General features: G+C 44.5%; 1 protein-coding gene across 3 annotated transcripts in view; it reads left to right on the top strand.

Annotated features, from left to right (window-relative positions):
• Positions 1-17,000, top strand: part of TTC39B (tetratricopeptide repeat domain 39B) — a 486,814-nt gene that overhangs the window by 202,312 nt on the left and 267,502 nt on the right. Inside the window, exon 1 of one of the 3 annotated variants that reach the window (XM_069238805.1) lies at positions 9,735-10,031. The exons of the other annotated variants lie outside the window; for them this stretch is intronic. The gene's annotated coding sequence lies outside the window, so the exon portion shown is untranslated. Of the gene's footprint in view, positions 1-9,734; positions 10,032-17,000 lie in introns of those variants that run through there. 3 annotated transcript variants of the gene reach the window in all.

A 17,000-nucleotide genomic window follows, 5' to 3' on the forward strand; every position in this document is an offset into this window, starting at 1 on the left:
TTGGGTAGGGTGGGCACCTTGAGGAGAGAGTAACCTGGCAGGGTATTTAGACTACCCATTTGGAAAGGATATTGGCATCTGTAACAAGGAGGCTCAAAATGGGGTGTGCAGCTAGTGCAGGATGGCCTGAGAGGTACATGGGAGGAGACGCAGAGCCAGCAAGAACTGCAGTCCCAGACTTCATAGGTTAGAGCCTGGAAAAGCAAAAAAAGCAGTTAAGCTCGAGACCATGGAAGGACCACAAGAGGAACAAGCATTGGCAAAGCCAATAGGTCTCGCCTATGCAAGAGCTATTGACTTTGCCAATGTGTTTTAGGCATGCTGTACATCAACGTGGCTGCTGTTCCTCGTGGCTAAAAGTTAGTGGCATAAAGGAGACTGGCGTTGAGTGTTGTAGAGTGTTGTGGAGTAGCAGAGAGTGTTGTGTATTGGAGTGGCATAGTGTGAAGTGGCGTAGTGTGTCATACACTGGAATGGCATAGGGTATAGTGGACTGGCGTAGAGTGCATTGGCATAATGTTGCAGCATATAGTGGCATAGAGTGCAGTGGCATTGAATTGCTGTGTAGAATCCAGTGGTGTAGATTTGAGTGGTGCATAATAGAGTGTAGTGGCGCAGAGTGGAGTGGAGTGGCGTTGAGTAGTGGAGAATGGAGTGGCGTAGAGTTGAGTGTTGCAGACGGCAGTAGCACAGAGTAGATTCGAGTGGCATAGAGTGCAGTGGATTTTTCTCTATTAGGGATCCAGTTTGGCGGTCATTACTGTGTAAATATGGGTATACCCATGGGGTGCTCGTGGCCTGTGTGGCCTTTGAAAGCTTTAGCAGGTTTCTGGGATGGGTGATAAGAACAGGACTGTTTCTGAGTAAGTGATTTACTACCTAGATGCCTTTTTCTTTGTGGGTTGGACAGATAGGGGGAGTAGGAATGGTTGAGGGCTACTGTGCAGCAGTTAACACATGACTTAGGCATGTCAATAGCAGAGGAGAAAACTGGAAGCCCGTGCCACAACACTGACTTTTCTAGGGATGGATCTGGACACCAGGGCTATGCAGTATTGGTTGCCAGCAGACAAATTGATGACCTTGAGGAAGTTATTGTGTGAACTTCGCATGCAGAGTGGTGGTACTGGGTCAGGCATTTTGCAGGCACATGGTCCTGTCCATGAAGGCAGTAACAAAACCACATCACAGGGCCTGAATAATTGAAGGGGTATGGGAGGATATGGAAATTTGGCTGAGATTCCTAGATGAGTACAAAGATGTGACTATATGGTTTCCCCTAGAGCAATTGTGAGGGGATGTCTGGATATTTTATTGCTAATGGGTTAGGCCTGTACTGGGAGGGGTGCTTATGTGCTGACATTTGGCCAGAAGATTGGATACGCCACAGAGATCTCTTTTCTGGATTTCTTTCCAATATTGCTGTCCATTCATCTCTGGGATGCTGGGCTTGTGAACAGGAGTTTGCTGTTCATGATTGACAGTGTGGTCATTGTGCATGTTATTAACAGGCTGCCTGTGGCTGAGCGTTGGGTGCTTTGATAGATGGTGTTGAGATGTTTGCGGTGGAATGTGCTCTTCAGAGCAAGGAACACACCCAGTTGGCGGATGTTTGTCTTGATTTTGGGTTGAGGTTTCATGGTAGGCACTGGAAGCAGCACAGGAAGGGGAGAAGGTGCCAGACGAGCTGTGGAACTAGGGAGATGAGCACATTAAGATGGAGTCACAGGGTCGGGGTGGAATAGAGGAATGAGGACATGGTGAAGTTTGTGATGTTGATGGTGTGAAAGGCAGATCTCCAATAACAATTGAAGGGGAAACTAGTAGAAGTGTAATTTTACTTTAAAAATGGTTTGGAGTCACTAACCACAAGGGGGAGAAGTTTTGAGGAGAATTGTGGGAGGTTGAGAACGGGAGAAGGGGACACGCATAAAAGATGAGCATAAGATGTTCACAGCAGAGGTTTTGGAGGGCAACATGACTCAGGTGATATTTGCATGGGCATCTGCCTAGGAAGTATGGCTTTTGCATTGATGTTTTTTGGAGCATTCAGAGTTTCGGAAGTGGTCACAACTGAGCACCCTGTGCTTTGGGGATGTGTAATGGAAGAATGTGAGATTATCAAATGGTGATCATTAGATACATTTGGTGAGAAGCAAAATCAACCAGAAGGGATGCGGGTCATGGGTGAAGATTGGCAGGTCAGTTAACAAGAGAATATGCCCATAAAGGGCAGTGAATAAATACATGTTGCTACAGGTGCTGAGCAGTGACAGTTGTTTCTGCATGAAGGTAGAAAGGTGGCAATGGATAGGCAGATTCTGGAAGTACTGAGGAAGTGCTTCAGACTAGAGGCCAGCTGGAATGGCCGATGTTAGGAGCTTGGCAGCCCATCCTAGAAGTGTGGCTACATGGGGACTACACACCCACTGGAAAACCAGTTTGGTCCCCCCTCTTTGTTGCCGCCGGCAGCCCATCTACCTGAACACAGGGCAGCCATTTACTCACCAAAGGCAGCTCCCCTTTCAAGCTTGCCTTTTAGGCCAACACCCTGAGTGGCTTTCTGCAAAGGGAAAGTATCAGCTTGGCCTGCAGCAGGCTGCCATTTTCTCTATGCCAGGGAGACATTCATTCACACGACTCCCCAGGAAGGAAAAATCTGACTGGTGGCCAGTGACCATATGAGGGCACTGGACAAACTGGGTCACAGAGTGGCAACTTTCTAAAAATTGCATTTCATTAATAGTGACATTAAATTCAACTTGGGCATCAAGCAGAGCCGGCTTTTGGGCAGTGTGAACGATGTGGCCGCACTGGGCGCTGACCTCTGGGGGGCGCTGTGTTTAGCAATAACTTCTGAAACTTGCGATTTAAAAGCACCTGCTAAAAAGTTCCTTGTGCGTCCAGCCTACATGAAACAATTAATATGTCAGGATACCTCTTGTGATTAATGTTCCTGCTAGGTAGAGAGATGGGAGTTTTGTCTAGCGGCAGCTTTGACTCAACATAAAGTAGCGTAGAGGGTTAATATGCCTGCTGCACGAACAGAACTATGGTGCATATTTAAGAAAAGTTGTGCTGCACATAGTGCAGTGCCGCTTTTGTTGCACCCCTTTGTACCACTTTGTAAATATGGCGCAGCGTTTTTGGCATTCTAACGCCACATTAGTGTAAAAAAATTACACTAATGTGGCGTTAGAATGGCACTAAGGGCTCTTAAATATGCCACTATTTTTTTTTAAAGTGGAGCTGCACACAGCGCTGCACCATTTTTCTTGCGCCCCTAAGCAGCCCACTAACGCCACCATGTGTGCGTCATATTTAAAATACGACGCACCATGTGGTGGTAGTTAGGGGACTAGCGTCAGAATTTTTACGCTAGTCTGGCGCTTTGCAGGATTAGCATCGAAAATGTTGACACTAATCCTGCAAAGCACCCAAAGGCCCATTGTAACCAATGGACGCCTCATTTTAATGCCTGCTCTGAGCAGGCGTTAAAAGTGCTGGAAAAGAATTACGCAAGAAATCTGTCTGGTGCAGGCATAATGTAGCACAGAGGGTTACAAAGTGGTGCAATGCATGCATTGTGCCACTTTGTAAATATGGCGCAGTGTGTTTGGCCTTTTAACGCCACATTAGCATAAACAAAATGAGGCTAATATGGTGTTAGAATGGCGCTAGGGGCTCTTAAATATGCCCCTATATTTTATGTGGATAGCTGAGTGGATTAGTAAAGCCAGCCTTTACAAGTGCTTTAAAACACATGAATGTATGTGAAAGGGGAGCGATGGAGAGATGAGGGGCACCTTTGCCAGGTGGTATTGAGTGAAACCGAGGGGGAGGTCATGGGGTGGGGGGTGCCAAAATAAACTGTCGCACAGGGTGCAACCAGTCCTAAAGCCAGCCCTGGCATCAAGTCTGGTTTAATGCTACAATTAATTTGATACTTTATAGTACCCATCTAAGTAGTCCCATTCATAAGTTAGCCAGGCTGGGGGGGTCAGCTGGTAACCCTGTGTTAGCCAATGGGGATATTAACCCTTAAACAGCAAAACAACAGTGTGAAAGTGTTGCTGTCACGACATATATATAAAATACATGGCCTCCTTAATAATATACAGCTCTTTGCCTTGGTGCTTGATAGGGCTTTCATAGGGGAGACATATTTTTAAGCGAAGTGGGGGCTTTGCCATTAGTTGCAATGGCAACGTTGAACTAGCAGTGTTATTACAGCCCTTCCAGTCTGCAGTGGCCGGCTGTGAGCCATTTTGTACTTTGTCACACACAGGGTTGCATAATCAGTGCTGCAGACCTGGGAGGACACTGTGTATCATGCCCTGGGTACCATGTATTACAGACCATTAAGTAAGTCAATATTTGCCATTGAGTAATCTGCCTAAATACCTAGAGTCTGGTTTTAAATTCTGAACTCTGATAAGTGCACCAGGAAGGAGGTTTACCTTCTGAACTCTAATAAATAGAAGAGGAAATGGTGTACTAATGAGAACTTTGTGACACCTACGATAAGAGAAAATGTCCTGTTGTGAACTCCCTGTCAAACACCATAGGGAGAGGTTATATTTTGTTTAAAAAGGCACCTTCTTAAACTGATCTCTAGCTCAAGTGGTGATAGAGAGGTTTTGTTTCACTGTGTATTCCTTAATAAATATGTTATTATTATTTAGTTGTGTCTGAATTAAAGTACTTTTCCTTTTTAAAAGTTAAAAACACTGGACATTACATCACATTAGAAATTATTGTGCACTGTGTGGAGTTATTTAATGTTTGTTTAACCCCTTCAGTGCTTTATTGTATTCTAAGCTGTTGTTATTCAGTTTCTGAAACAAAAAAAAACTTGCAGTAACACTGACTTTCCTCATATACTTCAGAAATATCTTGGTTCATTTGCATGTTTGATGGCTCATCACCTCTTGAAGTTGAATACAGATAGATCAGACATGTTGTTTCCCTCTAACAAAAAAAAATGTTGGTGTTAATATCATTGTAGATCTTAACCTATTGCCCACTTGCCAGCAAGAGCTCTAGTACATTTTACATGCTTTTGAATAACCTAAGGAAAAGTTTCTCTTTCCTCAATGTTGAAGGGAGCAGGCTGGTGATCCTGCCAGCTATCTCATACTCTTTGTATTCTAGGAATTCCGTTTTGTTGGCCTTACCCAAATGTCCCTCACTTTCAGACTGTGCAAAATGCATTTGCCATGTCTGTTGTTTGCTTTAGTTCAAGAAGCTTCTGTCGATCCTTGTTGGACTTCCTCCACGGGGTATCAGTGAGCCTATGCATCTTCTTTAAGACACTTTGCATGGTGCACAAGGCACTTGTTGGCACTGGCCTTGGCTTCAACCCAATATGCCCTCTGCCATAGTTCATTTCTCTTCTTCTGCACTCTTTATTATACCCATGTTGCATCACACCAGGGCAGATAGACACTGTCTTGGTTCTTACCCCTAATCCTTGTTCACCACTGATAAGACTCTGCCCATTTGAGTAGTGGAGGGTGAGTGGTGTATCTACCTGTGAGAGTGCGGGGCTCAAAACATTAGAACAAGGTCTTTTGGCATTGCCAATGCTTGTTTAAAGTATAGCACCACTTGGTAATTCCCTACATGAAATTTGATCTAGCGGAAATGTGTTTGTTATTATCACTCAAGTAAATTTAGACACATGATGACGTTTTCAAATCAGTTCTGAAGAATCCAGTTTGATGTTAAATGTTGTTTTTGTCACCACAGGGATGTGAATGTTAATAAAGGTGTGCATACCTTTCTTTTCTGTTGTACATGTGCTGCGGGGTTTGAAGAGTTTGTTCATCTTCATCCAAACATTAGCTGCACAATCTTAAAGATCTATGGGTGTATTCTGATATTTGTAGTTCTTGGTAATGGTTTTTTTTTAACCCTGTTTTTATTGCTTTTTAAAACGTGAAAACATAAACCACTAAAGGCATAGCAGTCACATATTGACAACACCAACTTCTCATATCTCATATTTGGGACCAAGAAGCTCATTTACAGTGGTGTGGTATTAAAGTGAAATCAAGACATTACATAATAGGCATCACCATATCCACGGAAGGGCCCCCTTCCCCCCCCCCGTGCCCCACCCAGGAAAGAAGTGAACCCTTCGCCTGGAGCCCCAATCCATAGTACGTCCTCCACCACCCCATATTTTCTCGAATTTTCAGGTGCAACCACTGCTGTGGTACGTTATTTTTTCAGCTGCCATATATAAATCCATTCCTGTAGAGTGCGGGCTTCGATGCACACCAGTACTTAGCCACATCTCTTTCAGCTACCACCAGGCCCAACTCACAGAAGTTAAGTTTGAATCAGGGAAGGTCCACGTCACTGGCGATCCCCAGCAACACAAACGTGGATCAAGCTGGGGTGATCTCTCCAGTGTAGCCGAAAGCTCTCCGATAATTTCAGACCAGTACGCCTGAATTCTTGGGCTTTCTCATAATGTGTGAATGAAGGATCCTTTTCTGCCTCACAGCGGAGGAGGATGCTCTTTCCATAAGGTGCAGTCTGCGGCGGCCAAAGTATATTCTGTGCAGTATTTTTAATTGTATTAAACACAGACGCATCTTAATAGCTACTTCTCGTGGGTGCACTAATGCTGCTTCCCAAATGAGACCTTTTCTTGTATAAGAGTTTTTCCTTTAGGAGGAGACCGATTCCTTGCTTCATTACACTTCCACTCATGACTGACTCCCAGCACTCCAACTCGAAGTATTTTAAAAGTACTCTGCACTATCTTATTTACAAACATTCCAGTTTCTTGTAAACACTACTTTATACTGATTGTGTCCATGTTGTGCAGATTTGTTTTCACTTGGTGTGTATTATGGATCCTTTGCAGTTGGCGACATGCATTTTCTTGGTTTAATCATGAGCAGAGTCTGCACCACCCTGTGAGCAGAGTCAGGGCCCTTCTGTTTGCCTTCCTGGTATAAAAGACAGGGCAGCAAACAACAAATCTACGTCTGTGGAACTGACTAATGTAGTACCCCTATTCTCGCAGGCTAAATCTGGGAGTAGTGGTGTTTATCTTGTCTTTACTGTTCCCAAATACTTTTAAACATGAAGAAATAACACATTGAAAGGGCCACCTTGGAGGGCTGCAAGAGGCACGTGAACCTGAAACCACAAAGTGATTGAGATAAAGGAATGTGAGTGAGACCTGAGCTCACTCCTGGGAAACAGGATTGGGGGATGAGCCTAGATGGCAGGAGCAGATGAGAGCAGTGCAATAGACTCTGCTACCTTGGCTCATTTTGCCTAGATGTTTTAAATTGTGTTGTAAGTGTATGTTTCAGATTGGGGTGAAGACCTGCAATAATAATAGTGCCAGCATGGGTAAAAATTCATAATTAAAAGATGCAGCTTGAGGGGCGGTTGAGGTGAAGTATTCCTCCTTCGTAAGAATAAAGTATCTGAGTAAGTAAGGTTATTGGAGAGAAATGAGTAATCCTCACTATGGCAGTCCATGGTCTGGTTTTCCACGCTTTGCTGGTTGACCATGGTTACCATGCACAAATGTGTGTTGATATACCTTATCCTCTTCCCCCACCCTTTGAACAAGCAAGTGCCACCACGCGCCCGTGTACTCCTTTACATAGAAAGATGAGTTACTAATTGACATGTGTAGTACACAGCTCAATATGATGTACAGGACCTGTGAGATGTATAGTCCTTGATTCAGCAAATGGGCTCAAAGGCCTTCAGGAGCCTGCGTTCCTAAAAATATATTGACCAGCCAGACGTGCATGGTTGGTCCTCTGCACATGGTAGAGTGAATGAGGAAGATCCTTCTCCTTTCTTCTAGTTGCTCATTTGCTCTTTAAAACACAGCAGATTGGAAGCTGGTGATCTCTGGGATATGCAATTCTCATTCTACAACTAGGTTTCTAGGCCCTGGTTATCCTGGGACTCGTATGCATTTTCTGTCCAGCTGGGTGGGTTTGACTGCTTTCCTGGACGTGACACGTGTAGGGTGTCCACTGCAACGTTTTCCTCATCAAAACTTGTTTGCTGTTTGGTTACAGGATCAAACTGAAAGTGTGCCTCTTCAATACAAATTGACCAGTTTGGCAAGTGGGCCTCCAGGCTCTGGATGTGCTGGAGCTCATTTGCAAATTCTAGTCAGTGGGTCTAGTTGCTCCACAGCCAATACAGGTTAACCTGGCAGCATTTACCAGGGGCCAAGTCTTCCCCGACCAGCTATGCTGTACAGGTTGAAGTGTTATTAAAAATTGTTATACAAGCATTTCAGTGTATGCTCCACTTCTTTGCCCCATATCAAGACCAGGTCGAGTTTTGGATTTAGATATGTTTTTTTTGTGGTTTGGCTCTAAAGTTAAGTCTAAGGATTCTTGCCCTCCAGTTAATTTAAACCATGGTGACTTCGAAGAGTGCTTTTAGGTTGTCTTTATCAGTTCATTAGTTTAGTGAAGTGTGATCATTGTTTGCAGCTTATTGCAAGTTAATCGTACATGGTGTTAGCAAGGACAGACTGGGCTTTTAAGCCTTTGTTTTGTCTTTGTTCTCGATGTTCAGAAGAATTTACACTCGGGAAGTATTCGTTTTGACATCCTTTGCGAAGTATTCTTTGGTAGGAAAAATAATTATCCTCAGTCGAACTACCACCAGGGATTAATTTAAAATAAAATAATTCTTCCACAGTGATCACAAACGAAGGAGCAAGTGACTATGGTAACAGTCGCATACCTGTTAGTGAGCCTGTGCTGTGGGGATGATTCAGTGCTGGCCAGAGCAATTTCCATGTTGAAACCTGTAGTTTCCGTTTTCCATTACATGCATAGTCCCACAAGCCTCAGCATGCAGAGAGTAGCTGACGAAAAACCTAGACTGAATAAAGATCACCCTCCTGACATGGGGTCAGTTGACTAAGCAGTGCCTAGTTCTTTTGGTTCTGTAGAATGTTGAGCATGACAGGAGCAACGAGAGCCATGTTAACATAAGTTTCACTGACAGGGCCAGCGTTTTTATAGCCTCAGTACTCAAGTGCTTGAAATGGAAAAACACAAGTGCAGGTACCGTGTACCACATTACATGCTTGTTTCTGAGACGTGCCCGTACTCTCCAATTATCTGTATCACACCTCTGCTGAGAAGTGTAGGTTCTCACTCCGAAAAATAAAATGCCAGTACTGAGTACTAGACAGTACTGGTCGTTTTAAAGCACTATGCTTCTAGATTGTGGCGGTTGTCCTAATTTCAGGTAAATCTGCTATGAGAATTTTTTTCTGGTTTGTTTTATCCTCATCGAATCTTTATTTTAAAGCAGCTTTCCCACTAGTATTGAGGTTGAACTTCATCCGATCTGTTTTGTTGATGGTAAAGTCAGTGGCGCGACACAAAATGATGGGGCTCCCTGCATAATATGCTGAGGGGACCCTGAGTTTCCCATATCTCACAGATATTCTTTGGCGTGCGGTTAAGTGTGGGGCCCTTGAGTGGTTTGGTTCCTCCTAACCCACTTCACCGCGCCGCAGGGTCTGTAGGGGCCTGGCTAAGGTATTTAACGCTGTTTCTGCAGCCGGGATGAATACTGGGGCAATAGGCAGCGTGTGTCACTGCTCACCTAGGGCAGCTCATTCTGTATTCCTCGCTCATCGCCTCCCCTCGTTGATGGATTAGAGTTAGGCTGCAGCTCGGATTGGGATGATCTCCCAGCATCCCTTTCGCTCAGAGACATTAGCTATCAGCACCGGCCGCCGCCGCCGCTTCAATTGACATCTCCTCGTAGACCGGGCTATGAAGAGCTCCCGCGATGCCAGGTGCTGCCTCGTGAACTTTGCTGTCGTCTTTTTTCTCTTTTTTCTAATCAATTAGCGCGCGCCCCATGGGTGTCTGGAAACCAAAAGAACATTGAATATTGTATTGGTGCTTGCGCCAAGCAGACATCAGAGGACACAGGAGCTGGAGAGGCAGGACATCCTCTGCTGGGACTGCAGTCATTCGACGCGACTACTTTGCCAGTCCGATTCTGTAAGTGCATTCGCTGCATCTAACCCAGATTTCGTTTTGATTATAAATGGTGGCTGTGTGGCGGCTGGAGGCAGCAGACTAACGAGAGGTGTTTGCAAATGACAGGTGCCGTGGTTATGCATATTACGGCATTTACCTTTCTATTTTCAATATCCGTGTTGTTGAGCTGCTTTACTTTCTGGGATTGTGTTTTTGGAGAAATCCTCAGAATAACAGTTTATCACAAGGACAGTGTCTGCCATCCTGCATTGTTCTCCAAGGCGTTGTGGTAAAAAAAAAAAAAAAATTATTCGCCCCTCCAGGTGGAAGGAAAGGCGAATGTGGGCCCCGGAAATCTTTAAATGTGTATGTTTTACGACGCTGCGCGCACTAGTGCATGGACGCTTGGGTGATTCGTAGGAATGTTTGCTGCTGTAGCCGGCTGGCCCTGTCCACCTTCCTCCTTTAGAACGGCGAGCCAGCTGCGGGGCCCCGGCTGCTGTGTGTGTTGGTAAATAGACGTCCGTGCAAGTGTTGTTCGGTCAGACGTGAGGGCGGTGGCAGCGGAGGGCAGGGCCCGGACAGAGTGCAGTCGCTCTCCCAGGAGACGGAAAGACAGGCTTACGGTGCAGGGCCGGCCGCCCTCTCTCATGCCGCTTTGTATCCGGGCCGGCAGCTGCGTGACGCAGCAGCAGCGGGACATCTGGCTCTTTCAGCGCATTAGTGATTGCATGTCACATTTCTAGGTGCCCTACATTTACGCACTCAATTTATGTACTCAGAATGTACCAACACTGTACATACTGTTTCACTATCTTTTTGAACTGTGATCAGAAGGGGTTATTTTCAGTAAAGTTGAACATATTGATAAGACTTGCAGCTGTGCTTATTACCAACCATAATTCCACAGCACCTAGTGATGAGCAGGTGTTTGTAAATGTCAAGCTATCAGAGTCCTGCTGACCCTGGGCTGTTGCAGGTTTCGTCTTCTGACTGCTGAATTGGATGCGGTTGCTTGTTAACCCATTAAGCAGCCTGGAGCGTCACTATTCCCTTCCTTTTCTGCCTGATTGCTGATGTATCTGTTATGTACCACCGAGCTCTTAAGTATGACCTTGGAACTTGCCTCTCCCCCGGTGCAGACTATTGCAGCAGTAATGCAGAGCAAGCAAAACATCCCAGTCCCCTTAAAGAAACATTACCCCCCTTCTCACACATACGCCATACTATTCTGACGCCACATAGGCTTGGAAAATAGGATACGTTGGTCAGAGGTCCACATGAAATATTTATGTTGTAACAGATTTTGAAAACATTGAAAACACACACTCTAAAATACTTTTGCACGATATGCAGGCCGGCTTTCTCGTTCCCTTGTCCTTATAAGGACTTTCCTGGCTCGCTGTTTACCGATATTGAGGACATGTCGAGATTGCCTGGTGTATGTGGTAGTGGTTTTTACATCCCACACCCCAGCATGTCATACCTATTTATATGAGGATTGACTATTGTCCTTCATGGTGCGTGTATTCACTATTGTAACTCCATGTACGTTTTTGATACTGTGGTAGTTACACAGCACACTAAAGCCAACATAAGTGTGCCTTTAGTTTTTTGATGCAATCACTTGAATGTATCTTAAGAGTCTGTATCGGGACTGGACCCCGCAGTGCTGTTGTTCTGAAAGAGACAGTGTTTTTCTAGATTTAGCAGCTCTGTGAGAACCTCTCTGGTCATCACAATATTTTAAAAGCAAACACACTCACACACTCTCGGTATTTGGGCTTTGCTTTGCTTTTCTTAATGTACCAGGTGTCAAGGACAAAGACAATTTCCCAAGATAGCAAGAGGGAAGAAGATTAGACAGCTGCCTTAAAATTACAATTCTGCACCAAGAACAAAAGATGTGTATTATGCTGACAATGGATATTTAAGTGTGAATGTCAAAAAGATAAAGCTGACGTCCATGAAACATGTGTTGGTTGAACATATGTGATTAGTCTGAAGCATTATTAATTTTGATGTGGAACCAGAACCGGTGCTTAATTTGTAACACAATAAGTGCTGGGCCCAGAGTTTTGGTCAGACGTCTGCAGTCGTTGCTAAGATGATCATGGGTGCTGAATATCAATGCTACACAATTTGAGACCGCCTTATGCCTATTTCTCCCCCACTAGACTCTCCATGCATCTTTAGCTCACTCTTGCAGGTTCGTTTACAACCTTGCTTTCTTTGTTGCCATTGTTGTTCTGTTTTTCTTCCCCCCCCCCACCCCCCAACACCCGTGCTCTTTTCTCTTTGTCCCGGCCAAAGACTGAAAGGAAAAATAAGTGCTAGGACTCAAAATGGGTGCCAGTGGGCCACCTGCAAACACCATCACAAATTAGGCACAGCCACAGACTAAAGAGGAAATTGGATGTTAAAAAGCTGGGACTAATGAATGACATGCACTTATGGAGTAACTGCATGTACTAAGGTGTAATCATTCTAAAGTGATATACTTTTTGAAAGTGTGATGATTCCAGTATAACTACTTGTCACTATATGGATGTCAGATGTGCCTCCTGTATTATGTTGTTTACATTGAGTGTACCATATGCAGTTTTAGTTCTCTTATACTTCACTGTATTTTACTTAGCCTCACACAATCTTTCTGTGATTTGACCTTCAACAGGTGCTTACGGACAAGGCGATAGGCCTGGAGAATTGTCATTGAGCACTCCATCACGGTGCTGTCTGAATTTGAACGAACAGCATCCCACAATGAGTCTCTCATGCAGTTGCAAGTGGCTTTGATTAATTCAAGAATTTCTTCCTTCACCATGTTGTTTGTTGTAGTAGGTGCTCTAAGTGTGATGGGTATGCCCAGACATGGGTCCCATGCTTACTGTGCTACAAGGTTCACACTATACTCATTGACAGGGCCCTCATAGGAAAAAATCATAATGGCGATACTTGTATTCCCATCAGGAGGTAACCTGGCCAGGCACATTATGCCCCCTCTTCCTATTGGAGCAGGACCAAGACTGATTTGCATATGGCAGTTCTCAGTCTAGTGTAGCATAGTTGGTTTTAAAATGATGGTCTAAGTGCAGCCCCGTGCAATCGCCAGTAGCTAAGATTAGTTCAGGCATTCTTTTCATCACCTTGTTGTTGCATCTGCCATTAACAACAGACCTATTTCTTACATAGATGACTTAGGGCCATATGTACTAAAGCATTTTTCCATAGACACAGAATGGGTAAAACCCTTTGATACATCTGGCCCTTAGTCCCTACTCACTTATTTAAAAAAAAAAAAAAAAATGACAGCTGACATTCTTGGATTAATCGCAGCAACCAGGAAATACACAAGCCACAGTCCAGTGCAACAACATGTTTGCCCTTTATAATACTGTAAATAATAAATTGCCATTTGCAAGTTATACTTCATCTTGCTCCAATAGGAATAGTCGAACTCAGTCAGACCCAGACCTTCTTGTTGGGAGCACAAAGAACTCCAGATAGATTTTGCTGTATTGGGCTTAATCAGTGAGTTGCAGCGTTCGTTGTGTAACAGAGTGAGCCCTGGTACCATGTTTGGGCACACCTGTCACATCTAGTGTGTCTTACCTTTGACATAAAAATGACGGATGGAATTTTGAATTAACCTGTCGCTGTTAATTACTCTGGACTGCAAACCACTGTATAGTATTTTCCACTGTGCCATTCCAAAGACCAGATATGTTCATATCAGACTCAATCCTTCTCCAGTAGGAACAGGGCAGCCCCAACTGCTGGGCCCGATCCTTTATTTAAAAACTGGTGGTTGGTTTCGGCATTCTTTAGTGAGTCCTGTTGCACAGTGAGACCAGAGCAAATACCTGGGTGTACCTGAAATGTGCTGTATCCAAAGGTGAGACCTTCCAAATAGTTCCCACACCTACATCGGGAACAAGAACTTAATCGCAATGTTTTATTATTCCATTGGGACTGGGAATACAGTATTCAGAATGCAAGGGGCCTCACCCACCTACGTGGTATGCTTCATCATTGGGCCCTGCTCCATGCTAAGCAAGCGGTACAAGCCCAGAGGGGCTCTCTTATGGGGTCATTTTGGTGGAGATATTTTTCCTGCCCTCTTTAAGTGAACGTAGGATGGGGGAGATAAAAGATGCAATTGCTTGTAGAGACCAGTGACTGTCCCTTTATTTACTGTATGGTGATCTACAGCAAGACTCAAAACAAAGGGACCATTTGAACCTAATTGTTCTTTGATTCTATAAACTGGCCTACATATTTCACACCTATCTCCCTATCCAGGTCAAGTGGCAATTCTTCAGGACCAGCACTGGAGTACCCTATTATATAGGCTGGTAACCTGAACTTCAGTTGTCCTCAAGCTAATTGTGAAAACATGGCCGGAATGTCCCACACAAAAGGAACTCATGTGATCCAGTATCTCTGCAGCTGTGGGATTAAGAGACAAACCAACATAAATATGTAACACCTAATTTGCTGTGGTGAACTGCCATTTGCTGACGCAAACCACTGCGTGATTAAACATGAGCAAATTCATCCCATACAACATGCAACTCTTAGTTGAACACTGTAAAATATGATTGTTTCTCCTGTATGCTCTAGCGCATAATGCGAGGCTATAGGTGATGGCTCATAGTCCTTACCCCTGTGTGACCCTACCGGGCCCCCATAGGATGCAATAATTCAGCACCCACCCAACAAATTAGCATAAAAACAACTACAGGAGTAAGCTTTGGGGAAATGTAATATGAATAAAAGCATCTGGTCTTGTAACATACCTGAGGGTCAAAGGGTAGTTTTTGACCCACTCTATCCTGACATTGTACCCACTTTATGAACCTGCCCCCTGTTGTTACGACTCAGTGTTGAAATACACTACAGGGCAGGTTTTTTATGTGCTTCAACATTAGACAGTTCATCGCAGCTGACTGTTTTCACCAACATGTGCAAACACATGAGTGCGCTTTAACACAATCTGGTGACCAACGTGATGGCCATATTGAAATGGAGCAATGTGTTCGTATAGTGTAAAAATCAGATCTGCATTTGTGTGTAGGTTAGTTTTAAATGTGTGATAAACGGTTTATGGTAAGTTATTATGTGGGTATTGTAACATTTTTTGTGAAGAAGTCCTAAGCCTCAGGTGAAAGACTATTAAACAACTTATCATGCCATTTCTTTTCCCCACTGTAGGTGTGGGCATTATTGGGAATGTCACGCCTTTAGAGAGAGAATTAAGTTTAGGGAGTGCTTATGACAGACCAGATCAACCCCACCCCCTCTCCTCTTTGTCTAGAACTGTACTTAAAACATGGCTAGGAGGATTGAGACCGTTCCAAGTGTTTCACCCATCACCTTTAGTTATTCTACATTTCCTTCAAGGCAGGCAACACAGCTTTATCTCGCTTGTCACAGACAGATGAACAATTCTTCACCTTTAGCTGTTCTCTGCTTTGCTGGCAGATTTTTCATTCACTGGAAACAGCGGAGCTTCTCACACGTCACTGACAGCAGAGCTATCCTGAACTGGTCATAGGCAGCGGAGTGATGTCTTCCTTGGTCATACCTAGCTGTCTGATTATCTATCTGGCTGTCTGTTTCCCCTGGCCACATCCATCCTTCCATCCAAAGCAGCCTGGGACATAGGTACTCAAGCAGTCGCATGGAGCCTGTGAATCGGAGGCTTTCTGGAAAGGGAACCTCAGACAACTCTGAGCCTTCCGTCCCTTATATGTACCCAGAGCTAGGAGTGCTATGACCTCACATAACTGATAAAGACCAGACTCACTCACAGCAATAGATAATGTCCAGATTCAAAGCCCAGATCATTGATAAAACCGCTGCTCACCTGGCATAATCCTCAAATCCACTCTATTCATGGTCATGATCAGCCCCACTCCCACCTTTAATTAACACTCTGACATAAGGGACACGGTGCTGATAATAACATTAACTGGTGGCAAATCGTTTTAGCCTGCAAATAATGCACCTACAATGCTAGAGCTCTTTCAGAGTCACCAAGTTCGTGCAGTAAGTGTCAGGAGGTATCACAGCCTAACACTGTTTACATGATGACTTTACCAGGCTAAGTATGTTACGATTGTGTTATTGAGCCCAGAAAATAAACGAAAACATGAATCATCCTTAGATTTTCACATAGTTTCGTTGTCCTCTGCTTCAGTTTTCTCCATTGGGGTTTAGCATAATTTTTCACACTGTGGCGTTTACATTGGATTTAGTGCAATGACACATTTTGAGAAAATACCACAGAAATGCTTCTTACGAAGTTACAATGTTAGCACTGTGCTTGATACGAAGATAAAAGCATTCAGCATGGTGCAGCAAGTTTGCAATAAATTCATTCGTGTTACTGTTGCACAACGCAACGATGTCGTATCATAATAATTGTACTCGTTAGGATTGTTCTGATAGGGCACCGCTGTATTATGAATTTAGTGCGCACTTGCACCTTGGTGAAGCCGTCAAATGGCTTTGGTTGGTAGGTCAGAAGTGGTCTGATCCTTCAGTTTACTCTCTGCTGATGGACTGTGCCGCTGGCCGGGTGTTTGTCTGAAACTGCAGCGTGATGGCAGGAGGAAGGAGCATTGCTTCCCACTGTCAGGTGAAGTTCTGACAGTTTAGACGGCACCTGACTGATGAAAATCTTTCGTGGTGCCTGGACAGTGGGCGGTCTGAGCGCACGCGTACAACTGAAAACTCATCTTTTGGTCCCAGCGTCTGCCACGACGACCTGGTGAGGGATTTGGTGATCTTTATATTGCTTTGCCCTGCCCCCTCCAGAGATGGAGAGTCACGTGACGATGGTGAGGTGGGGCGAGGGACAGTGGTAGCCCAGAACACTGGAAGAGACAATGGCACGCAGCTGTGCTGCGAAAAGCTCATTTCTTACTCTTCCAGATTTAGCGTTTCGCAGGCCCCCGGGGTAGCAGCTGCTATGTTTATCAGGTA

Source organism: Pleurodeles waltl, chromosome 1_2, assembly GCF_031143425.1.
Source record: "Pleurodeles waltl isolate 20211129_DDA chromosome 1_2, aPleWal1.hap1.20221129, whole genome shotgun sequence".
NCBI classification, from domain to species: domain Eukaryota; kingdom Metazoa; phylum Chordata; class Amphibia; order Caudata; family Salamandridae; genus Pleurodeles; species Pleurodeles waltl.